The 25,821-nt window shown below is 43.6% G+C and overlaps 1 long non-coding RNA gene across 1 annotated transcript; it reads left to right on the top strand.

The window, feature by feature from the left end:
- The first annotated feature begins 9,257 nt into the window (after positions 1-9,257).
- LOC132674966 (uncharacterized) lies at positions 9,258-25,793 on the top strand. Its single transcript, XR_014136303.1, has 3 exons — positions 9,258-10,014; positions 24,718-24,805; positions 25,168-25,793. It is a non-coding gene; the product is annotated as an uncharacterized LOC132674966 (long non-coding RNA).
- Positions 25,794-25,821: the final 28 nt, after the last annotated feature.

Below are 25,821 nucleotides of genomic sequence, written 5' to 3'. Positions count from 1 at the left end.
AACCTAACCCTAGCTAAGGCTCTCTCCCCATGGGGACCTAATACCAAACTCTGACAACACCACGCACCTGGGGTCCAGTAGTGGTGCAGGCTCACTTGGCATGGAACCTGGCATCTCACTATGTCGTTTCCTAGGCCTGATTTCAGCTGCCCAAGAGGATTCCTGAGGCGTCTTCGACCAGGGGCCCATTGACTTGTGTGGCCTTGGCAGCCCAAGATTGATCCACCGGCACCCTCTGTTGTGACCTCACTCAGCCCTTTGGGCACAGCACTGCCCTGCTGTGGCTTCAGCGTCTGGGGGCCCCTGGGACCGAACACTAACCCTAACCCAATTTTGAACCGGACCCCTCAACCAAAACCTAAGCTGGCCTCAACCCTAATCCTACAGGTGAGCCACTCCTTCGCATGGGCCCTCATTCAGCCCTCGAGGGAGATCACGAGACCAGAGTCGCATCGGCCCTGGCGACGCCCCTGGACAGAACCTTAACCCTAGCTAAGGCTTTCTCCCCATGGGGACCCAATACCAAAGTCTGACACCACGCGGCTGGGGTCCACAAGCAGTGCAGGCTCACCCGGCAAGGAACCTGGCAGCTCGCCATGTCGTTTCCCAGGCCCGGCTGCAGCTGCCCGAGAAGATTCCTGAGGCCTCCCCAACCAGGGTCCCATCGACTTGTGTGGCCTTGGCAGCCAAAGACTGATCCTTACCGGCACCCTACCTTGTGCCCTCAACTCAGCCCTTCAGGGAGACCACTGCCCTGCTGTGGGTTCGGCGCCTGCAGCCTCCTGGGACGTAACGCAATCCCCAACCCTACTCTGAAACGGAACGGACCGTACCGGACTGTGGGTAAGAATGCAAACTGGTGGAGCCACTCTGGAAAACATCATGGAGATTTCTCTATAGAATAAAAATAAATAAATAAATTAAAAAAAAAAAAACGAAAATAGAAGTACCTTACAATCCAGCAATTTCTCTACAAGGTATTTCCACAAAGAATACAAAATCTTCAAAGGGATAAATGCACTGTGATGTTACAGCAGCATTTTCTACAACAGTCAAATTATGGAAATTTCCCAAGCATCCATCAACTGATGAATAAATTGAGATGTGGTATATGGAATGTAGTATTCAGCCGTAAAAACATGAAGTCTTGTCATTTGCCATGAGCTGGATGGAGCGAGAGAATGTTATCCGGGGTGAAATAAGCCTTTCAGACAAAGACAAATACCAGATGATTTCACTAACACATGGAAATAAAACAAAACAAAGCGGGGGGAGGGGGGAGGAAACAGGGACAAACAGACTTTTATCTAGGAAACAAACTGAGGGCTTCCAGAGCAAGGTGCAGAATGGGTGAAACAGCTGCTGGGGATTAAGAAGTGCACCTGGGATGAGCACCGGGTGATGTATGGAAGGGTTGTTCTCTATTGTACACCTGAAAGTAATACTACACTGTATCTTTACTCACTGGAATTTAATTTAATTTAACGTACATTAATGACTGGTACCTACCAGGTTTTCTGTAGTTTGCAGTCACTTCACTAAATTGGAAAAATAACCATGAAATTTTTTAAAAAGCATGTATGATGTAGGGGAAAGTTTGTGCCCTTACCTCGGTCTCTGGTTCCAGCAGACCTCGGAAAGTGGGTCCCAGCTCATTCTTCTAGGAGTTCCCAAGAAGAGCATTTCATGTATTCATGTCCTAATTGAATGCAGCTCCCGTTCTTCTGAATTTCTGTCAGGGTTTCTTCCCAGAAACAAGCCTGAATCTGGAACAAACCATCGACTTCTTCGAAGAGGTGATGTCGTGGGACCCTGCAATCCACGAGACCTTTAGTAAAATACGTCTTGTTCAAAAACTGTCCGGGAAGGAGAGGAATGAAACACTGGAATAGCCTGGAAAATGCAAGTGCCTGTGCAGCTCAGCAACCAGCTTGCCCAGGGAAGCCACCCAGCGCCCACACCTCAGCACTCAGTACAATAAGGCAAATTCTCTCTGGCGACTCAGGAGATGCCAAGTTGCTACAAAGCTCCCAAGGTCTCCCCTGGGGCGGGAGGCACAACCTGCTGGAAATGCAGCTCTGCTCTCTGTACTGAGGCAGCGGCAGAGGCCCTGAGTCCTCTGAGAGCATTCAAAGCCCTTCCTGCTCTCAGGTGCCCTGGGTCAGTAAAGCCGATGTTGCGCCCTCTGCCGGCCATCACTGCCTGGGCAGAGGAATCCGCCCTTCCAGGTCTGTGGTGCTCGAGCTCTCTCTGCTGACCATTATGGGCATTCTTGCAATGTGGAAGGCCCTGGTCGCTCAGCTGAGACACTGAAGGTGCTCAGTGCAAGTAAACCTGTTCTCCACATTGGGAAAGGTTTTAATGACAGGGTCTGGGACACAAAGAAATCTTTTCCTTCTCCTTTCTTGTGAGTGAAGAATGAAACCAAATTTATTAATGTAATGACATCATTTGTAATGTTTTAAGCAATATTCACAGAAAAATAGACCACCAATTTACACTTGCTGAGCAAGAGATAATTGTGTTTACCACCAAAATACTTAGGTTAGATAAAGAATGAACACCTTTGAGAGAGATACCGGCGTCAGCTATGGAATGAATGAGTCCTAGGGATACAAGGGACAGCCAATGGAATGGAGTCAACCCTGTAATAATACTGTTGCATGCTTTCACAAGATAGCTACACTTGTGCTTAAGTACAATATAATTTATAGACATATGGAATGACTACAATATATGCCTAAAACTCATACATCAAATGTGTGAACAATATTTCAATTAAAAATAGACATCCTTTACACTATCTTTAATTTCTCCTTCTTTGCCAATAAACTATAATTCCTGGGGCACTTGGGTGGCTTAGTCAGTTAAGCGTCCGACTTTGATGCAAGTCGTGATCTTGCAGTCCATGAGTTTGAGCCCCGCGTCAGGCTCTGTCCTGAGAGCTTAGAGCCTCGAGCCTGCCTCAGATTCAGTATCTCCCACTCTCTCCCCCCTCCCCAGCCAGGGCTCTCACAAAAAAAAAAAAGAAAAAAGAAACATTAAAAATGAAAAATCATTTCTAACTAGGAATCTGTGAAATTCCATTTATACCAGATTCTCTAACATCACCATCTTGATATGGAGGGCTTATCTGAAAAGTCAATAATAATATCTTTGATAACACATGTCACAAGGTCAGAATGAAACTTACAGGGAGCTATGAATCAGTTGTGAATTTACAGTATGTATCCTTGGCTAATATTTCCAATGAAATGTGCTTTAGGGACACGGATGGATGAAATAATGTCCACCAGTCATATAGGTAATTATCCTATAGGACCATTATGCCTTCAATTACTAATTGCCATCTCTTCAGAATTAAAGGAAAGCTGGGACAAGTAAATGTCTTTGAATTTGATGTAAGAGAAGAGTATGGTGTTTTAAAGTGTTCACTTACCTTCTGGAATCCTCAGATAGTTGTATGGAAAGGAGGATAGCAACCCACGATTGGGATGCAAACCGCTAGTCCCAGAGGGAGGATATGGACTTTATTGTCAATTTTTTTTTTTTATCAATATCAGCATTCCACCTCTGCCAGGTACAGACTTCAGAACCTGGGGGCAACGTGATGCCTGATGCCTGGGTTCAGAACTTGAGGAAGGCCAGCTGGTGGGGGAGAGGGGAAATCCAACAGGGCCTGGGGCAGTGAGGGTGATGTCCCCAGAACACCTCCCCACAAGGCAGGCTTGGAGTTTACCTGCCAAAAAGCAGCACAATCTCTTGCCTGAGTCACTCCCAGTGACTGAAGTCAAAGTCACACTCAGTGTCTGCAGTTACTCCTAGTGAAGGCAGTCATCATTCCCAGTGACTGAAGTCGTCACACCCAGTGCCTGAAGTCTCCACTGCCAGTGCCTGAAGTCGGCAACCCCAGTGCTGGAAGGAACTGCAAGGGAAGGACAGAAAGACAGGAGAAACAGAATCCCAAGCAGCCTCTAGGCTCTGTGGTCTCAGCACAGAAACTCCAGGGGAAGGTCAGAGAGAGAGGGAGACACAAAATCCCATGCAGCCTCCAGGCTCTGTGCTGTCATCACAGAGATGCCCGGGGAAGGACAGAGAGAGAGACACACACAGAATCCCAAGCAGCCCCTCCAGGCTCTGTGCCACGAGTACCGTGCCTCCAGGCACTGTGCCGTGAACACTGGGCTCCAGGCATGGTGCCGCAAGTACTGGGCCTCCAGGCTCTGTGCCATGAGCACCAGGCCTCCAGAATCTGTTCCGCGAGCACAGAGCCTCCAGGTCCTGAGCCACTCACCATGGATGATGGCACTCCCTGTGCCTGAAATGCACAGGCACACTCTGAGGGGGCACCCCATCCCTGAAGGTATTCTCTGTGTCTCCTTGACTTCCCTGTGCGTGATGGGGCGCTTTTTTGAAAGACACATGTACTCACCTTGCCTGAATGGCACAGGAACTCCCCGTGCCTGAAGCTGCACACCATGCCTGAAAAACTCCCCATGCCTGAAGGCAAGCCCCATGCCTCATGGTGCTCCCCTTGATTCAAGGGCACAGGCACTCCATGAAGACTTGCCCCATACCTGACTTCGCACCCCTTGCCTGAGGGCGCACTGTGCCTGATGGCGAGCACAGTGCCTGATGGTGCGCCCCGTACCTGAAGAGCACAGAGGCTCCCCATGCCTGAAGTCGCGCCCTGTGCCTGAAGCCGCTCCCTGTACCTGAAGGCATGACTCTTGTATGAAACAGCTCCATGTGCCTGTAATCAATCCCCTTGCCTGAAGGCAAGCCCTGTTCCTGAAGGCAAGCCCCATGCCTGAAGGCTTGCCCCATGTCTGAATTCTCACCCTGTGCCTGAAGGCTAGCCCCCTGTCTGAAGGGCACAGGCATACCCAGTGCCTGAGGGCACGCCCAGTGACTGAAGTCAGTCACCCCCAATGACTGAAGTCATGCCCAGTGAATAAAGTCATTCCCGAAGTCACTCTAAGTGATGGAAGCCTCTCCCAAAGTCACTCCCAGTGACAGAAGTCACACCCTATGTCACTCCCAGTGAGGGAAGTCCCTCCCGAAGTCACTCCCCATGACGGATGTCACTCCCAATGTCACAAGTCACACCAGTTACAGAAGTCCCTCTCGAAGACACTCCCAGTGATGGAAGTCACCCCAAAAGTCAATCCCAGTGACTGAAGTCACTCCTGATGTCACTCACAGTGACTCAAGTCAAAGTCACTCCCATTGATTGATGTCACACTCACACACAGTGACTGAATCCAAAGTCACACACAGTGTCTGCAGTTACTCTTGGGACTGCAGTTATCACTCCCAGTGACTGAAGTCATCACACCCAGTGCCTCAAGTCTTAACTGCAGGAGCCTGAAGTCGGCACACCCAGTGTCGGAAGGACCTGCAGGGGAAGGACAGAGAGACAGAGACACAGAATCCCAAGCAGGCTCCAGGCTCTGTGGTCTCAGCTCTGAAACTCCCGGGGAAGGTACAAGGGAGAGGGAGACACAGAACCACAAGGAGCCCCTCCAGGGCTGAAGTCATGCCCAGTGAATGAAGTCCAGGCTGTGTGCTGTGAGCCCAGAGCCTCCATGCCCTGTGCTGCGAGCCCAGACCTCCAGGCCCAGGGATGCAAGCCCAGGTCCTCCAGGCCCCGGGCTGCGAGCCCAGGGCCTCCAGGCGCTGGGCTGCGAGCCCAGGGCCTCCAGGTCCTGAGTCACTTACAATGCCTGATGGCACTCCCTGTGCCAGAAATGCAGGTCTGAGGGATGCGAGACACAGAATCCCAAGCAGCCATGGCAAGCCCAGGGCCTCCCGGCGCTGGGCGGCAAGCCCAGGGCCTCCAGGCACTGGGCGGCGAGCCAGGGACCTCCAGGTCCTGAGTCACTTACCATGGCTTACAGCACTCCCCGTGCCTGAAATGCACAGGCACACGCTGAGGATGCATGCCATGCCTGAGGGTAGTCTCTCTGTCTCCTTGAGTTCCCTGTGCACAACGGGGCACCCCTTGTTGAAAGACACATGTACTCCCCTTTCCTGAATGGCACAGGAGATCCCCGTCCTGAAGCTGCACCCCATGCCTGAAAAAGCTCCAAGTGCCTGATGGCAAGCCCCATGCCTCAAGGATCTTCCCTTGACTCAAGGGCACAAGCACTCCCTGAAGACTTGCCCCATGCCTGACTGCACACCCCTTGCCTGAGGGCGCCCTGTGCCTGATAGCGAGCACAGTGCCTGATGGCGCGCCCCGTACCTGAAGAGCACAGAGGCTACCCTTGCCTGAAGTCGCTCCCTGTGCATGAAGCCGCTCCCTGTACCTGAATGTGCTCCCAGTGCCTGAAGACAAGCCCAATGGATGAAGGTGCGCCCCGTGCCTCAAAACGCTCCTTGTGCCTGAAGCCGCTCCCTGTACCTGAGAGAAAGGAGTCACAGAATCCCAGCCTCCAGACCCTGTGGTCTCAGCTCAGAAACTCCCGGGGAAGGTCCGAGGGATGGGAGACACAGAATCCCAAGCAGCCCCTCCAGGGACTGTGCAGCGAGCACAAAATCCCAAGCAGGACACAAGCGAGAATCCCAAGAAGCCACCAGACCCTGTGCTCTCAGCTCAGAAACTCCCGGGAATGGTCGGAGGGATGTGAGACACAGAATGCCAAGAGGCCCTGCGAGCCCCGGGCCTCCAGGTCCTGAGTCATTTACCATGGCTGACAGCACTCCCCGTCAGGGAGCTGAAGCTGCTCCCTGTACCTGAGAGAAAGGAGTCACAGAATCCCAAACAGCCTCCAGACCCTGTGGTCTCAGCTCAGAAACTCCCGGGGAAGGTCCGAGGAATGGGAGACACAGAATCCCATGCAGCCCCTCCAGGGTCTCTTCTGATGATGAGGAATGGATTCAGGAGACCAGTAAGGAGGCCCTGCATTAATTCAGCTGTTGTGCCCTTGTGCACCTTACCAGCTGCCACCAATAGCACCAATCCAGGTGGCCTCCAAGGGGGCAAATGGCGCAATTTTTGTGGCGAGTCACATGGTGTCCCATAAAGCTCCCCTTGATGCCATATTGAGGCATGGGGAGGGCAGAAGTCCATAGTCTGAGATAGGTTCCTTCGACATCACCCAGGAGAGTTGGGTGTAAGCATACGGCTCCTTATACATCAGCCAATGCAATCTACATCAGGGACCCTGAACCCTGTGAGCCCCTTTTTCCTTCCAGCTTAGGGAAGCAGCCAGCCCTCCAGCAGCTTTTGGGTCATGGCTGGGCCACCAACAGTAAATGTCTGGCTGTCCACATGCTGCCAGCATTGCTTTAACAAATGTCAATATGAGCAGCTGCTGTATGGGGGATTCTCCTCCATTTTGATCAGGGCCTGGGACAAAACATGATGAGAGAGAGAGAGAGAGAGAGAGAGAGAGAGAGAGAGAGAGAGAGAGGCAGGAGTTCCCTGTGGTCCTGGACAGGGCTGCACGCACAGAGCAGATAGCCTGAAGCCTGGGGAGAGGTGGACAAAGAGACAGGTAAGGAGAGAGAAACTGGATGAGTGATAGGGGAATTGGGCAAGTCCTAGAGAGTGAAAGGAAGAAACACAGAGAGATGTGGTTAGAGAGAAACAGAGACAAAGAGGAAGTACAAGGAGAAAAGTGGAGACCTGGTCCAGGTATGTGGACGGGGTGAGATGGGCCAGGGGAGAGGGGATGTATGATGTGGCTCTGAGCGCTGGGGCAGAAAGGGCTGGTATCATGGGCATCATAGTTTCATGACTCTAAGACTCCAACATCCCTGGGGCCAAACTCTGCAGTGGCCATTGCAATTGAAAAGATGGGTATCCGTCATTTCTCCTGGAATTGCGGGGCTCATGGAGAAGGATGTCTTCAGGGAGAGTGTGCTGCTCTTTGGCAGTTAAACTCCAGAGCCCGCCCTGTGGGGAGGTGTCCCTGGGTCATCTCCCTCACTGACCCCAGGCCCTGTTGGATTTCCCCCCTCCCCCCACCAGTTGGTGTTCCTCATGGTCTGAACCCAGGCATGAGGCATTGTGTTGCCCCCGGGTTCTGCAGTCTGGACCTGGCAGAGGTGGACTGTTGATTTAAAATAAAAAAAACATATTTGATAATAAGGTCCATATTCTCCCTCTGGAACGAGCGGTGTGCACCTTAACCGTGGGTTGCTATCCTGCTGTCCACAACCAATCTGAGGATTCCAGAAGGTAGGTAAACCCTTTAAAACACCATAGTCTTCTCTTACATCATTTAAAGACAATTTGTTTTCCAAGCTTTCTTTTAATGTTGAAGAGATGGCAATTACTAATTGAGGGCATAATGGTCCTGTAGGAAATTGACCTACATGACTGATGGGCATTATTTCATCCATCCATATCCCTAAAGCACATTTCATTGGAAATATAAGCCACGGATACATGTCGTAAATTCATAACAGGTGTGTAGCTCCCTGTAAGTTGCATTCTGACCTTGTCACATATGTGTCATCAGATATTATTAGTGACTTTTCAGATAAGCTCTAAACATCAAGATGGTCATGTTAGAGAATCTGGTATAAATAGAATTTCACAGATTCTAAATTAGGAATGATTTTTCATTTTTAATGTCTCTTTTTTTTTCCTTTTATGAGAGAACCCGAGCTGGGGATGGGGGAGAGAGTGGGAGATACTGAATCTGAGGCAGGCTCCAGGCTCTGAGTTGTCAGGTAGAGCCTGACACGGGGCTCAAACTGATGGACTGCAAGATCATGACCTGAGTGGAAGTCGGACGCTTAACCAAGTAAGCCATCCAAGCGCTCAGGAATGATAGTTTATTGGCAAAGAAAGAGAAATTAAAGATAGCATAAAGGATGTCGACTTTTAATTGAAATGTTCTTCACACATTTGTTGTATTAGTTTTAGGCATACATTGTAGTCCTTCCATTTGTCTATAAGTTATGTTGTACTTTAGCACAAGTGTAGCTATCATGTGAAAGCATGCAACAGTATTATTACAGGATTGACTCTCTTCCATTGGCTGACCCTTGTATCCGTAGGACGCATACATTCCATAGCTGGAAGCCGGTATCTCTCTCTCAAAGGTGGCCATTCTTTATCAAACCTAAACACTTAGGTGGTAAACACAATTACCTCTTGTTCAGCATGTATAAATTGGCAGTCTATTTTTCTGGGAACATTGCTTAAAGCATTACAAATGATGTCATTACATTAATAAATTTGGTTTAATTCTTCACTCACAAGAAAGGAGAAGAAAAAGATTTCTTTGTGCCCTAGGCCCTGTCACTAAAATCCTTCCCAGTGTAGAGAACAGGCTTAGTTTCCCAGAGCACCTTCGGTCCCTCAGCTGAGCCACCAGGGTCTTCAACATTGCAGGAATTCCCATGGTGGCCAGCAGAGAGAGCTCGAGCACCACAGACCCGGAGGCGCTGGTTCCTCTACATAGGCAGTGATGGCCAGCAGAGGGCTCACCATCGGCTTTTCTGACCCAGGGCACCTCAGAGCAGGAAGGGCTTCTATTTATTCCAGAGAACGCAGGGCCTCTGCTGCTGCCTCAGGACAGAGAGCAGAGCTGCCTTTCCAGCGCGTTCTGCGGCCCACCCCAGGGGAGACCTCGGGAGCTTTGCAGCAACTTGGCATCTCCTGCGTCCCACAGAGTATCTGCCTTGTTGTACTGAGTGCTGAGGAGGGGGCGCTGGGTGGCTTCCCTGGGCAAGCTGGTTGCTGAGCTGCACAGGCACTTGCATTTTCTGGGCTGTTCCCGTGTTTCATTCCACCCCTTCCCGGACAGTATTTGAGCAAGAAATATTTTACTAAAGAACTCGTGGATTGCGGGGTCCCACGACATCACCTCATCGATGCAGTCGATGGTTTGTTCCAGATTCAGGCTTGTTTCCGGGAAGAAACCCTGACAGAAGTTCAGAAGAACGGGAGCTGCATTCCGTTAGGACGTGAATACATGAAATGCTCATCTCAGGACCTTCTAGAAGAATGAGCTGGGACCCAGTTTCCGAGTCCTGCTGGAACCAGAGACCGAGGTAAGGGCACAAACTGCCCCCACATCATACATGCTTTTTAAAAAATTTCATGGTTATTTTTCCAACCTAGTGAAGTGATTGAAAACTACAGAAAACCTGGTAGGTAGGTGTCATTAACCTTATGTTATCTTTTAATTTAAATTCCAGTGAGTGAAGACACAGTGTAATATTAGTTTCAGGTGTCCAATATAGAGCAACCCTTCCACACGTCACCCGGAGCTCATCCCAGGTGCACTTCTTAATCCCCAGCAGCTGTTTCACCCATTCCCTCACCTCACTGTGGAAGCCCTCAGTTTGTTTCCTAGTTAAGAATCTGTTTGTCACTGTGTCCTTCACCCTTCCCCTTTGTTTTGTTTTATTTCCATGTGTTAGTGAAATCATCTGGTATTTGTCTTTCTCTGACAGGCTTTTTTTCACCCAGCATAACATACTGTCACTCCTCCACCTCGTGGCAAATGACAAGATTTCATGTTTTTATGGCTAAATAATATTACATTCCATATACTACATCTCAACTTATTCATCACTTGATGGATGCTCGGGAAGTTTCCGTAATTTGGCTGTTGTAGAAAATGCTGCTGTAAACATCATGGTGCATGTATTCCTTTTAGGGATTATTTTTGTATTCTTTGTGTAAATACCTCGTAGTGAAACTGCTGGATCTTAAGGTAGTTCCATTTCCATTTTTTTTGATGAATCTCCATGAAGTTTTCCAGTGTGGCTGCACCAGTTTGCATTCCTACCCACAGTGCAAGAGGGTTTCTCTTTCCTCACATCCTTGGTAACACCTGCTGTTTCATCATTCATTTATTTCAGTCATTCTGACAGATGTGATGTGTTATCTCATTGTACTTTTGAATTGTATTTTCCTGAAGATCAGTATTGTTGAGCATCTTTTCATATGTTTCTTGGCCATGTGTATGTCTTCCTTGGGAAAATGTCCATTCGTGTCTTCTGCCCATTTGTAATCGGATTTCTCCTTTTTTGGGTGCTGTATGACTTTATATATTTTGGACAGTAAACCTTTATCAGATGTCGTTTACAAATATTATTCTGTAGATGTTTTAGTTTTGTTGATTATTTCCTTTGTGACAGAAGCTTTTTATTTTTAGGAAGTCCCATTATTTTTGGTTGTGTTTCCCTTAACTCAGGAGATATATCTGCAAAGATGTTTGTACAGCCAATGTCAAATAAGATACTGCCTGTGTTAATTATCCTCTGGGATTTTTATGGTTTCAGGTTTCACACATAGGTCTTTATCCATGTTGGATTTATCTTTGTGTATGTTGTAAGGTGGTCCGTTGTTGGTCTTCTTTTGTTTTGCAGGTTGCTGTCTAGTTTTTCCAAAACCATATGTTGAGGAGATTTTTTTTAAGTTTATGTATTTATTTTTGAGAGACAAAGAGAATGCAGAAGAGGGGCAGAAAGAAATGGGGATTGAGAATCCCACACATGCTCTGCACTGCCCTGAGATCGTGACCTGAGCTGAATCCACAATCACACGCTTTGCAGCCACCCATGTGTCCTGAGACTATCTTTTTTTTTTTCATTGGATATACTTTCCTGCTTTGTTGAGAATTAATTGACCATATAGGTTTGAGTTCACTTCTGTGTTTTCCGTTCTATTGATCTCTGCGTTTGTGTGTAGTTGTTGTTGTTGTTGTTGTTGTTGTTGTTGTTGTTTGCCAGGACCATACTGTTCTGTTCAGTACAGCTTTTTAATATAACCTGAAGTCTGGAATTGTGATGCCTCCAGCTTTAGTTTTCTTCTTCAATTTTGTTTTTGCTGTTTGGAGTCTTTGTCGTTCCATACAAATCTTGGGATTATTTGTTGTAGTTCTGTGACACATGTTTTTGTTAGTGTGATAGGGATTTCATTACATATGTAGATTGTTTTGAGGAGTGTAGACATTTTAACAGTATTTTTGCTTCCCATCCATGAGGGTGAAATATATTTCCTTTTCTTTGTGTCCTCTTCCATTTCTTTCATCAGTGTTTCATAGCCTTTAGAGTACAGGTTTTCACCTCTTTGGTTAGGTTCATTCTAGGTATCTTGGGGTATTTGGTGCAATTGTCAATGGGATTGATCCCTTACTTTCTCTTTCTGTTAATTCATTACTCGTCTATAGAAATGCAATAGGTTTATGTACATTGATTTCTGTATATTGTGATTTGTGGAATTCATATATAAATCCTAGCAATTTTCATTGGAGTCTTTCATGGTTTTTATAGAGAGCATCATGTCAGTTCCAAACAGTGAAAGTTCTACTTCTTCCTTGCCAATTTGGATGCCTCATTTCTTTTTTTGTCTGATTGCTGTGGCTAGGACTTCCTGTACTATGTGGAATAATAGTGGTGACAGGGGTCATCCTTGTCTTGTCCCTGACCTTGGAGGAAACACTTTCAATTTTTCCCCATTGAGTATGAGCTGAGCTGTGGGTTTTTCCTAGATGACCTTATATGCGTAGGTAGGTTTAGTCCAAATCTACTTTGCTGAGAGTTTTTATCATGAATGGATGTGACATTTTGTCAAATGGTTTTCATGCATCTGCGAAAAGCATCATACTGTTCTTATCCTTTCTTCTATTACTGTGGTGCATCATGTTGATTGATATGTGAATGTGGAACCACCCTTGCAGCCCGGGAATATATCCCAGTTGATTATGGTAAATGATTCTATTAATGTATTGTTGACTTTAATTTGAAGGTATTTTAATGAGAATTTCTGCATACATACTCTCAGGCTATTGGTCTGCAGTTTTATTTTAAATTTTTTTAAACATTTTTTTAAATGTTTATTTCTTTCCTTAGAAAGAGTACATAAAAGTGAGGGAGGGGCAGAGAGACAGGGAAAGAGAGAATCCTGGTCATGCTCCACACTGTCAATGCACGGTCCAATGTGGGACTCGAACCCATGCACCGCAAGATAATGTACTAATCCAAAATTAAGAGTTGGACAGTAAACCGCCTGAGCCACACAGGCGCCCCGGCAGTTTTCGGTTTTAGTGGAGGCTTTATCTGGTTTTGGTATCAGGGTAATGATGGCCTCATAAGATGAATTTAGAAGTTTTCCTTCTTTTTTATTTTTTGTAGTAATTCGAGGAGAATACATATTACCTCTTCCTTAAATGGTTGATAGATTTCATCAGTGAAGCCCTCTGGCCCTGAACTCTTGTGTTGGGGGAGATTTTTTTTTTCTTACTGATTTGATTTCTTTCTGTTTTCAGATTTTATGTATTCCTGTTTCAGTTTTGGTAGTTTTTGTGTTTCTAGGAATTTGTCCATTTTTCTCAGAGCGTCCAATTTGTTGCATATAGTTGTTCATAATATTATCTTCTAACTGTATTTTTGTCGTGTTGACTGTTGTTTCTCCTTTCTTATTTGTGATTTTATTTATTTGAGTCCTTTCTCTCTTCTTTGTGAAAATTCTGCCTAGGAGGATTTCATGTTGATTACTGTTTTCAAGGAACCAGCCTCTGGTTTCACTGATTTGGTCTAGTGTCTTTTTGGTTTGTATATCCCTTATTTCTGCCTTAATCTCTATTACTTCCTTCCTTCTGCTGTTCTTCTCATTCCTTTAGTTGTAAGTTAGGAGGGTTTGAGATTTTTCTTGCTCTTTAAGGTAGGCTTGTATTGCTATATACTTCCATCTTAGATTGCTTTTGCCGCATTCCAAAAGTTTTTACCAGTGTATTTTCATTTTCATTAGTTTCAGTGTATTTTCTCATTGATTTCCTGTTTAACCCATTCATTTCGTAGTATGTTATTTAACCTCCCTTTATTGGTGACCTTTCCCCCTTTGTGTGTGTGTGTGTGTGTGTGTGTGTGTGTGTGCGCGCGTGTGTGTGTGTGTATGAGTGTGGTTAACTTCAAGTTTCCTAGCTTTGTGGTCAGAAAAGATGCTTGGTCTGTCTCTGTCTTTGGGTACCTGTTGAGGCCTTATTTGTGACCTAGAATGTGATCATTTCTGGAGAATGCCCCATGTGTGCTTGAAAAGAATGTGTACTCTGCCATTTTAGTATGGAGTGTTCTGAATATATCTGTTGAACGCATCTGGTCCAGTGTGTCATTCAAAGCCATTGTTTCTTTGTTGATTTTCTGTTTACAGGTTCTGTCCATTGATGTGACTGATGTGTTAAAGTCCTCTATTATCGTTATATTATTATAAATTCCTTTATGGTTTTGTTAATTTCTTTTATATTGGTGATTGCATATTGGGTGCATCAAAATTTACAATCATTGGATCTTTTTGTTTGGTTGTCCCCTTTAGTATGAGATAGTGTCTATCTTCATCTCTTGTTACAGCTTTATTTATTTTTTAATATAAGTCTTAGTTGACATATAGTGCATTCTCTGTTTCGGGAGTAGAATCCAGTGATTCATCCCTTACATACAACACCCAGTACTCATGACAACAAGTTTTTCCTTAATACTCGTCCACCATCTAGCCCAGCGCCGACACATCTCCCTCTATCAACCCTCACTTTTTTTCTCTATGGTTAAGAGACTCATGTGGTTTTTTACCACTCTTCTCTTTTCCTGCCCCCTTCCCATGTTTTCATCTGTTTTGTTTCTTAAATTACACATGAGTGAAATCATATGTGTCTTTCACTGATTGGCATATTTCATTTAGCATAATACATTCTAGGTCCATCCACATCGTGGCAAGTGGCAGGATTTCATTCTTTTTGAAGCTGAGTTACATTTCATTGTATATACGTATGTATATATGTACGTATATATGAGCATACAAGTGAGTACATATGCGTATACATGCACACACACACACACACACACACCACAAGTTCTTTATACCTTCATCAGTTGATGGATACTTGGGCATTCTCCATAGTATGGCTACTGTTGATAATGCTGCTATAAATATTGGGTGTATGCAATTTTACTACTAGGTATTGACCCAAAGGGTACCAAACTACACTCTCAGTTTTATTTTGCCTAATATAAGTATTGCTACTGGCTTTCTTTTACATTATTGTCATGATGAATGTTTTTTCATTCCCTCCTTTAAAAGGCAGGTGACATGCATCCAAATAAGGCTTTGTAGGCAGCATCTAGATAGACCTTGTTTTTTTGTTTGTTTGTTTGTTTCTTTATTTTTTTTTTTTTGTCCATTCTGACACCCTATCCTTGTCTTTTGATTGGAGCATGTAGTCGGTTTACATTCAGAGCAATTATTGATAGGTATATATTTAATGACATTCTACTAGTTGTTTTGCCATTGTTTCTTGATGTTTTCTCTGATCCTTTCTTGTCTGTAACACGTTTGGTCTTTCATTTCCACTCCAAGAGTCTGATTTAAATATTCTTTTCTTTTGACTGGTAGTACATTTCTTTACTTATTTTTATACTTCTTCTTTGTTAAAATTTAAGCCCAAGTTAGTTACCTTATAGTGGAATACAGTTTCAGGATTAGAATTTAGTGATCCATCAATTACAAAATATATCCAGTACTCATCCCAAGTGCCCGCCCCCCGAGTGCCCATCACCTATTTAGCCCATACCCCTGTTCAGAAACCTTTCTGGAGTCCTGAGCTTCTTCCCTCTATTTAACAGTCTCTTATCATTTGACTCCCTCTCTGTTTGTATCTTATTTTTGCTTTCCTTTCACTATGTTCATCAGTGTATTAAATTCCACAGATGAGAGAAATCATATGATGTGTGTCTTTCTCTGACATATTATGGTTAGCATTATAAAGTCTGGTTCCATCTACCTTGTTGCAAATAGCAAGATTCCACTCTTTTTGATTGCCGAGTAATATTCCACTGTATGAATATACCACATCTTCTTTATCCATTCATCTCTCAATGGTCATTTGGGCTCTTTGCATAATTTAGCTATTGTTGATAATGCTGCTATAAACATTGGAGTGCATGTGCCTCTTCGAGTCTGCGTTAGTGTATCCTTTGGATAAATACCTATTAGTGCAATTGCTGGGTCGTAGTGTAGTTATTTTGTTGTTTCTTGTAATGAATCTCCATACTAATTTCCAGAATGGCTACACCATTTTGCATTACCACCAGCATTGCAAAAGCGTTCCCTTTTTCTGCATCCTTTCCAACATCTGTCGTTTCTTGAGATGTTAATTTTAGCCATTCTGATAGGTGTGAGGGGATATCTCATTGTGGTTTTGATTTGTATTTCACTTATGACTAATGAGGTTGAGCATCTTTTCATGTATGACCAATCTGGACGTCATCTTTGTTAAAGTGTCTCTTCATGTCTTTTGCCCATTTCTTCACTGGATTATTTGGTTTTTGGGTGTTGAGTGTGATATGTTCTTTATAGATTTTGGATAGTAACCCTTTATCTGATATGTCACCTGAAAATATCTTCTCCCATTCCATTAAGTTTCCTTTTAGTTTTGTTGATTGTGTCCTCTCCTGTGCAGAAGCTTTTTATCTTGATATCTCAATAGTTCCTTTTTGTTTTTATTGCCCTTGTTTCTGGAGACTTGACAAGAAAGATGTTGCTGCAGTCAGGATCAAAGAGGTAGGTTGCCTTTTCTCTCCTCTAGGATTTTGATGGTCTCCTGTCTTACACTTTGATCTTTCATCCATTTTGAGGTGTGTGTGTGTGTGTGTGAGAGAGAGAGAGAGAGAGAGAGTCAGAGAGAGAGAGAGAGAGAGACAGAGAGACACCCTGAGGTTTAAGAACATTGTCCAGGTTCATTCTTCTCACTGTCCATTTTTCCCAGTACCATGTGCTGAAGAGACTCTTTTTTTTTTTTCCTTTGGATATTCTTTCCTGTTTTGTCAAAGCTTAGTCAGCCATAATTTTGAGGGTCCATTTCTGGGCTCCCTATTCTGTTCCTTTGATCTATGTGTCTGTTTTGTGCCCATCCCATACTGTCTTGATGATTGTGGCTTTCTGATGCACCATAAAGTCTAGAATTGTAATGTCTCCAGGTTTGTTTTTTTCTTTTTCAACATTACTTTGGCTCTTTGGGGTCTTTTCTGGTTCCATACAAATTTTAGGATCGTTTGCTCTAGCTCTGGAAGAAAGCTGGTGTTATTTTGATAGGAATTACATTGAATTTGTCCATTGCTTTGGGTAGTATTGACATTTTAACAATATTTGTTCTTCTAATCCATGAGCATGGGATGTTTTTCCATTTCTTTGTGTCTTCTTCAAGTTCTTTCATAGATGTTGTATGGTTTGTTCTTTTAATTTTTTAATGTTTATTTATTTTTAAGAGAGTGAGCGAGTGAGCAAGAGCCCGTGAGCAGGGGAGAGGCAGAGAGAGGGATACACAGAATCTGAAGCAGGCTCCAGGCTCCAAGCTGTCAGCACAGAGCCCATCACAGGACTCAAACCCACAAACGCGGGATCATGTCCTGAACTGAGGTCGGCACTTAAACGACTGAGCCACCCAGGCACACCTCTATTGTTTTAATGTACTGATCTTTTACCTCTTTGGTTAGATTTATCCCTGGGTATTTTATGCATTTCAGTGCAGTTGTAAATGAGATCAATTCCTTAATTTTCTTTCTGTTGATTCATTATAGGTGTATAGAAATGCATACAACTTCTGTATGTTGGTTTTATATTCTGAGACTTTCCTGAATTCCTGTATCAGTCCTAGAAGTTTTTTGGTGGAGTCGTTTGGATTTCCCATGGAGAGTATCATATCTGTGAGGAGGGAAAGTTTGACCCCTCCTTGCCAACTTGGACACCTTGTATTTCTTTTTGTTGTCTGATTGCTGAGGCTAGGACTTCCAACAGAATGGTGAATAACAGTGCTGAGAATGGACATCCCTGTCGTGTTTCTGACCTTAGGGGGAAAGCTCTCAGTTTTTCCCCATTGAAGATGTTATTAGCTGTGGGACTTTCGTATCTGGGCATTCTCACATTGAGGCCAGATCCTTCTATCCCTCCTTTCATGAGGGTTTTTTTTTTTTCATCAAGAAAGGATGCTGCTGCATTTTGTCAAACGTTTATTCTGCATCTATTGAGAGGATCATGTGGTTGTTATCCTTTCTTTTATCAATGTGATATATCACATCAGTTGATTTGCAGATATTGAATCGGTTGTGAATCCCAGGAATAAAATCCACCTCATTGTGCTGAATAATTCTTTTTATGTGTTGTTGGATCCAGTTTGCCACTTTTTGTTGAGATTTTTTGCATCCATGGTCATCAGGGAAATTGGTCTGTAGTTTTCCTTTTTAGTGGGGTCTTTGTCCAGTTTGGACTCAAGGCCATGCTGACCTCATAGAATGAGTTTGGAAGTGTTCCCTCCATTTTTCTGCCCATGACCTTATCTTGTTCTTTCATTTGGGATGCCTTCCTCTTGTCTTGGAATTTTGGTTGAGTATTTGCCATCTCTGTGTTATCAAAGCTCATTGTGTTACCTGCCTGTGAGTTGAATGGTTTTATGAAGAGGAGGTCATCCAATGTCCAGGGCCGGGCACATCATGGAGTGTTTGTGGTGTGTGTTGCATGCACTGTTTTGTGTCCTGGCTGCACTATCCTTCAGGTCAGTTGTATGGGAAAGGTAGGGTCCTTGGCCAGAATGTGGTGAGTCTTATCTAGGTCTTCTCTGATCTGCTTGCTAAATCAGAATTGAAACGACTGCTACTAGAAGTGAAGCCCTGCACAACTCTTTGGTCAAGAGAGGTGGTATGGTCATGGGCTTCACCTGGTCTTCTGGGGCAGGGGCCAGCTCCACTGGGACTGAGGCAACCCTGAATGACCTAGAAGGCCACTCTTGCCAGAGCACAGGAAGGTGGGGATGGTGTAAGCAGCTTAGGCAGCCAGTGTGGGAACTGCCTTGTTTCCAGCAGACAGCTCTGTGTTTATGTTGGGGGGCAGGGGGCAGGGGGAAGAGCAGGGAAATAGCCCCACCCAGCTCCGCTGTCCTAGCTCTTTGTCCCCTCATTGTGAACACTGCTTCTCAGGGATGTTCTCCACGATGAGTGTATAATCTCCCCACTGTGTGCTCCAGGCTTTGTACAGATCACTATTTCCATGCCATCTGCCTGCAAGTTGTTTGATGCCTTCTCTTCAGGAGTAGGCCAGTGTCCTCAGGGCTATATCCCAGCCAAGCCTTCTAACCTTTGAAACTCCACAGTCTCGGGGTACCTGGATGGCTTGGTTAAGTGTCTGACTCTTGATCCTGTATCCGATCATGACCTCTTGGTCGTGGGATTCTCTTTCCCTCTTGTCCTGCCCCTCCCTTGCATGTGCTCTCTTTCTCTCTCTCTCTCTCAAAATTAATAAACTTTAAAAAATTAGTGGCATGGAATACCTTATTAAGGGAAGACTGCCTCTCTGAGGGGAATGGCAAGGATCTATGAGCTATATTTCCAGCACTGGCTAGGAAATTCTTTGCTGACTGGTTAAAGGTTACATTCCTACAGGAATGAAATTAGGTTTAGTGACATGTGGCCTTAACGTAAGTAACTCCGTGATGGGCCTGTGATTTTTCTTAACATTCCAAAGCCAAATTTTATGTATACATTTTTTATTAAATGTATAGCCCTAAATAATATTTTAGCCATCTACTGCCAGCCCGGTGATCATATCCTGTGAAACTGTAACTATCTCCTAATCATAGAGGAAGATAAACTCTGTGGCTCTGAGATCTTTGTGGCTCTAAGTTACTTTGATCTGTGTTACTAAGATCATTGTGAGTCTAGGTTACTCTTGGCCTTTCGATGTCTTTCACCCAGAGACCCCCAGTGAGGTTGCTGAGCCATCATTTAGGCACAGAAACACACTTTCCAAGTCCCCTCTCCCTAAAGCGTTGTCTTTCCCTGTGGTACTTCCGGGACTTACCCTTTGGCAAGTCACATATCCTCATGCAAACCTGTCAAAGTGGACCACAAAAAGCTGCTTGCTTGTGACTGCCACTTCATGGTCACATCTTATCGTTCTGAAACCCCTTGAATTCCCTATTGTTCTTCCAGTCTTTGGATATCTCTTTGATTTGGAAACATTTGATTCTCTTGTATTCCTGATAAAAAAAAATATGTGTGAAAACATTAAACCAAGGATTCTTTACAATCAGTGAGCCAGTCACAATGATTCATCTGGCTGTGTGTACATTTTTAGTTTTCACAATGTTCAGGCATGAAGTGAAGTATATCCTGTAATATCTGAGTATCATTCATTATCTAGGATAACCACGTTTATGGAAAGCCATTCAATGACATGCTCGTTCAAGGTCAGAAAAACACTTAATTTACATACCACATAATAGAGTGGTATACACGTGCGTTATTATCCTAAAATATGTAAAGTAGATGTTTCTATGAAGTGTTTATCATGCATTCAGTTTTCTCTACCATGAATGCTATTATTTAAATTAAACAATAGTAAGAACAACAAGAATAGGTACATGTCCATCACTAGTAACTAATATTAGAACTAGTCATATAACATCATGTGTTGCAAACATAAAACCATGATTACTAATAATCTTGTCATTCGTGATGGGTTTCTAGTTACCAGAAAAATTGGGAAGATATTATTGAGTCTCTACATACAACAGACTGTTTTCTGACTATTGATATTATATGAGTTGATACATGATCACAATCAATATCCTGTGAGATATGGTAGTATTAACTAAAGTTTATATTTGTATTCAGATTTCTTCGGGTTTAACTTCTGTCCCAGACTCATCCCAGCTGGCACATTACAGTCATCCTGTCTCCTTAGGCTCCACATGGCCATGACAATTTTTAGATTTTTCCATATTTTACATAATCTGCAAAGTTTTGAGTGTACGTGTGTAGAATGTATTTTGTAAAATGATCCTTGATTTGGATATGTCTAACGTTTGTTCAAATGCTTAGGCCAGAGTTACCATGTTTTGGAGCAGAAGATCCAGAGGCATAACGCCATCCATAATTACCACTTCACATAAAGGTTGTTCACTCTGAAGATTGGGGTCTTTTGTGGTTCCATACACATTTTAGGACTGTTCTAGTTCTGTGAAAAATGTTGTTGGTATTTTGATGGAAATTGCATTAATTGTGTCAATTGCTTTGCTAAGTATAGACATTTTCACTATATTTGTACTTCCGACCCATGAGTATGGAATGTCCTTCCATTTCTTTGTGTCATCTTGAATTTCATCACTGTTTTATACTTTTCAGAGTATAGGTTACTCACAACTTTGGTTAGATTTATTCATAGATATCTTATTATTTGGTGTACAAGTGTAAATAGGACTGTTTTCTTAATTTCTATTTCTACTGCTTCAGTATTGTGTTCTACAAATACAACAGATTTCTGTACAGTGATTTGTATCCTGTGACAATGCTGAATTCATTCTAGCAGTTCTAGCAGTTATTGGGTGGACTCTTTAGGGTTTTCTATATATAGTGTCATGTAATCTGCAAAGTGTTAAAGTTTCACTTCCTCCACATTTGGAGTTGTTTTTATTTTAGTTTAGTTTAGTTTAGACTAGTTTAGTTTAGTTTAGTTTGTCTGCTGGCTGTAGCTAGGACTTCCAGTAATTTATTAAAAGTGGTAAGAGTAGACATCCTTGTCTTCTTCCTGACCTTACAGGAAAACCTCTCAGATTTTCCCCATTAAGGTTGATTATAACTGCAGGGTTTTCATAGATAACCATTATTACATTGATGTATGTTTCCTGTAAACCTAGTTTAGGGGGTTATAATCCTGAGTGGATGTTGTACTTTGTCAAATGCTCCTTTATGCATGTCTTGAAATGACAGTATGGTTCTTTTCTTTTAAAGTTTATTAATCTTGAGAGAGACAGAGCGTAAGCAGGAGAGGGGCAGAGAGAGAGGGAGACACAGAATTCGAAGGAGGCTCTTGGCTCTGAGCTTTCAGCACAGAGTCTGACATGGGACTCGAACTCACGAATTATTAAGTCATGACCTGAGCTGATGTCAGACTGTTAAAGGATTTAGCCACCAATGTGCCCTGTTCATATGGTCCTTATCCTTTCTCCTGTTGATGTATTGTGTCACATTGGTTGATATGCAAATATTGAACCACATTTGCAGCTTGGGAATAAATCCCACTGAATTGTGGGATATATTTACACTTGTTATATCTTCTTTTTGGATTGTACCCTTTACTGTTATACAGTGTCCTCCTCTCTCTTGTTATGTACTTTTTTAAGTGTATTTTTTTCTGATACAAGTATTGGTACTCCAGGTTTCATTTGACATTAATGTGTGCAATGTTTCTCTATCCTCTCACTATCATTCTTGAGGTGTAAAGTGGGTCACTTATAGGCATATAAATCTGTTTTGTTTTTTCATCCATTCTTACACCCTTCGTCTCTAGATTGGAGCATTCTCCATTTACCTCCAAAGTAATGATTGATATGGATGTACGTATTGCCATTTTATTGCCTGTTTTGTTGTGGTTTCTAATGATTTTCTCTGATCCTTTCTTGCCTTTCTTTCATGTTTTGCTTATTTTCTTTAGTGATATATTTTGATTTCCTTATCTCTATTCTTAGCATATTTATGATTGGTTTTAGTATATGGTTACTGTTATGTGTTTATATAACCTCTTCTGCGTTTAGCAGTTTGTATTAAGTTGATGGTCATTTAACTTCGCACCCATTATTTTCTCCTCCCTAGTTTTTTGGTAGATGTTATTACAATTCGAATTCATTTCTCTGAGATCCTTAACTGATTTTTTTGCAGACATATTCATTTTTTACTTGATTTGTGTCTTCTACCTCTAGACTGTCACTGTTGGTCTCTCCTTTCCACTCAAATAATCCCTCTTAATATTTCTTGCAGGAAGGGTTTAGTGGTACAAACTCCTTTAGTTTTCGTTTGGGAAAGTCTGTGTCTCCTTTCATTTTTAAGGATAGCCTTGCTGGATAGAATATTGTTGGCTGCTGATTTTTCCATTCAGCACTTTGAATATGTGATGTCACTAGCTTCTGGCTTGCCAAGTTTCTGTTCAGAAATAGGGTAGCTCGCCTTGTGGGTCTTCCCTTCTAAGTTAAGGTCTTTTGTCTTGCTGCTTTTAAGAGTTTTTCTTTAATGTCACTGTAATTTGCAAGTTTGGTTATATTATGTTTGTGTGTTGGCTTGATTTTGTTGATGTTGATGGGAGTTCTTTAGTCTCCTGGATGTGGATATTTGTTTCCCTCCCCCAATTAGGGACGTTTTCAGCTATTATTTCCTCAAATAAATTTTCAGCCCCAAAATTTCTTCTTTCTGGGAGTGCTACAATATGAATATTATTATCTTTCTTGTAGTCACTAGTTCCCTTAGTCTCATCTCACATTGCAGAATTCTGTGCTCTCTCTTTTGTTCAGTGTGATTAATTTCCATCACTCAGTCTTCAAGGTCACTAGTTTGTTCGGCTGCTTCTTCCATCCCTCTGTTCATTCCAGCTAGCTTGTTTCCCCTTTATTGTGTCCTCAATGTGTACTGTGTTATTTCTTATCTCTATGTCAGGGGTCTCACTCTTCTACTCATATCACAACTCCAGTGAGTATCCTTGTGATCATTGCTTTAAATTCAGTATCAGGTATGTCATTTATATCTCTTTGGCTTAGATCTCTCACTGTGACTTTGACTAGGTCTTTCCTTGTGGATAAACATCTCTGTGTGTCCATTTTGTCTGTCTCTCGGGCTCTATTTCTCTGTGTTAAGAAAGTCAGCTGTGCCTCTTGATCTTGAAATTAACGATGGTATGAAAAAGAGGTCCTGGAGTCCTCAATAGTGCACGTATCCATTTATAGGACCTGGACCTTCAGGAGGATATCGCATGGGTATTGCTCATTCCATGCTGTTGTGTCTGTGTTATTTTCCTTTTAGTATAGATGTCCGCACTGATTGCGTGCCTGTTGTGGGCTGTGCTTACACTCAGTAGTGTCAGTGGGGCTCAGGCAAGCCAACTGTGAGGTAGTATGCCTGCTGAGTAACTTGGGACCAGTGCAGGAGTGTTAGCAAAATTGCACAGGGCTACTAGTCCTATGCCAGATTTCCCGATGTCCTTTGGTGGCTGGGGGCTGTGAACCAGCGGTGGAAGCTAGGGGCGTGAGGATATGCACAGAGCATGTCTGTGCCTGGGGATATGTGGCTGGGTGTGACAGATAAGGTTGCCTAGATATGCAGAGCTGGGTGAGGTGAAGATGTGCACAGTGTGCTGTGGCAGCTATGCATGCAGCTTGTTGGATAGGGTGCCCTTGTGGTTTTAAGAATGTTTGCCCTGAGACCAGCAGACTTGGTGTGGTGAGTCCTCCTGTGAACCCTTGGGACTGGCGCGCTGCTAACGGGTTAGTTAGCAAGTGTCTGTGCAGCCTCGCCCTCTGGTGGGTGCTTCTATGCTTATTCTGGGAGGCTGGGGAGAAGAATGGTGTCTGTGAGCTCCCTCATTGTTGGAGAAGTCCCCCAACACACTCAGTAATCAGCATGAATGCATCTGTCTCCTGTTGCCTCTGCATTGTGTAAAATGCCATGTTTACATTGCCTCTCTACACAGGCAGGTACCTGGCTATCACTCATCCTCCTATATCACCCAGTGCTGGGCCAGCTGACCTCCAAACCTCCAGGATCTAAACTCAAGGGAATTCAGCCCCTCTGGGTTTTAATGCCAAATGTTATGGAGATTGGTCTTCACTGTGTGAGCTGCATGGTGTGAGGGCTCACATTCTCTGCCCATTCTGCAGGCAGCCAGACTCTACCTTTCTGGCCTTCGTAACCTTTCTAATGCAGGTTCTCTCTATTTAGGTGTGGAGTTTCTTCTGCCAGTCTTTGGATTGCTCTCTGTTTCATGGACTTGGATGTGGATATTATGTAGTTGAACACATGGGACAAGGTGAGCTCAGGATCCGCTTACTCTGCGATTATTAATTTTTTAAATGTCTTATTATTTTGGATTTTTGAGACATGGGCAGGCAGACTCATATCACCAATGCACTTCAGGATTTGAAAGGAACTTTGCAACATTTGCTTCTAGTATTTTACGTTTTGAAACTCTCTTTAATGAGGTATAATTTACATATAACAAAGCCTCAAGTTAAAGGGTATAATTTGATGAGACATGAGGGTACAGGACCATGGGTAGAGCACCATGAAATCACATATTTTCTCCCTAAACCTTTCATCACAATCCCTTTGTGTCTAACACTAATGTTGCTTTTGAAGTAAGGACTAATTTTTTTTTTTTTACTTTTTCAGATATTTCCCAGGTGTCTGAAAGCCTGCATTGAGCTGAGCCTTAAGAGAGAAGTTTGGAATTCAGTTTTGAGAGTAGACAGCCAGTCCAAGAAAGCTTTGTAATTGGCTCTTAGATTTAAGTTGTGAGAGATTGTGGATGCCTTGAGTGTGCCTGGATCTAGATGTCGGCCTTGTTCTGAGAACAGGTGAGCTAAATACCCAACCTGAGTTTGAGCAAACTGTAGTTTTTCTTTGGAGACTTTATGGGCATTTTAAAACCAAAAGTTTTCCCAGGAGGGTGCTGTCTTCGTGTGAAGAGGCATGAGCAGGGGAGCAGAGAAGCAAATCATCTACACATTGTAACAAAGTAGAGCCTGAAGAATGCTTTCCATCATCCAAATCAGCCTTTAAGGTTTTTGGGAAACATGAAGCACTCTGTGAAACCCAGGGATGTTGCAGTCCAGATGTATTGTCATTCCCTGCATGTCAAGGTAAAAAGATACTGGCTATCCTTATCAACTAGAATGCTAAAAACTACACCACATGGGTCGTGTAGAGTGAAAACGTTGCTTTCAGGAAGAGTGGATGTTGGTAGAGTGTGAGGTTTGGGAAGAAGGGGATGTCGAGGGATTACAGTGCTATTGATTTCTCAGAAGTCCTAGACAAAATACTGTC

The sequence above is a fragment of the Panthera onca genome, chromosome E3 (genome assembly GCF_046562875.1).
Source record: "Panthera onca isolate mPanOnc1 chromosome E3, mPanOnc1 haplotype 2, whole genome shotgun sequence".
In the NCBI taxonomy this organism is placed as follows: Eukaryota; Metazoa; Chordata; class Mammalia; order Carnivora; family Felidae; genus Panthera; species Panthera onca.
The sequence above is the reverse complement of the archived record's forward strand: the minus strand, read 5'-3'. Positions and strand labels throughout refer to the sequence as shown.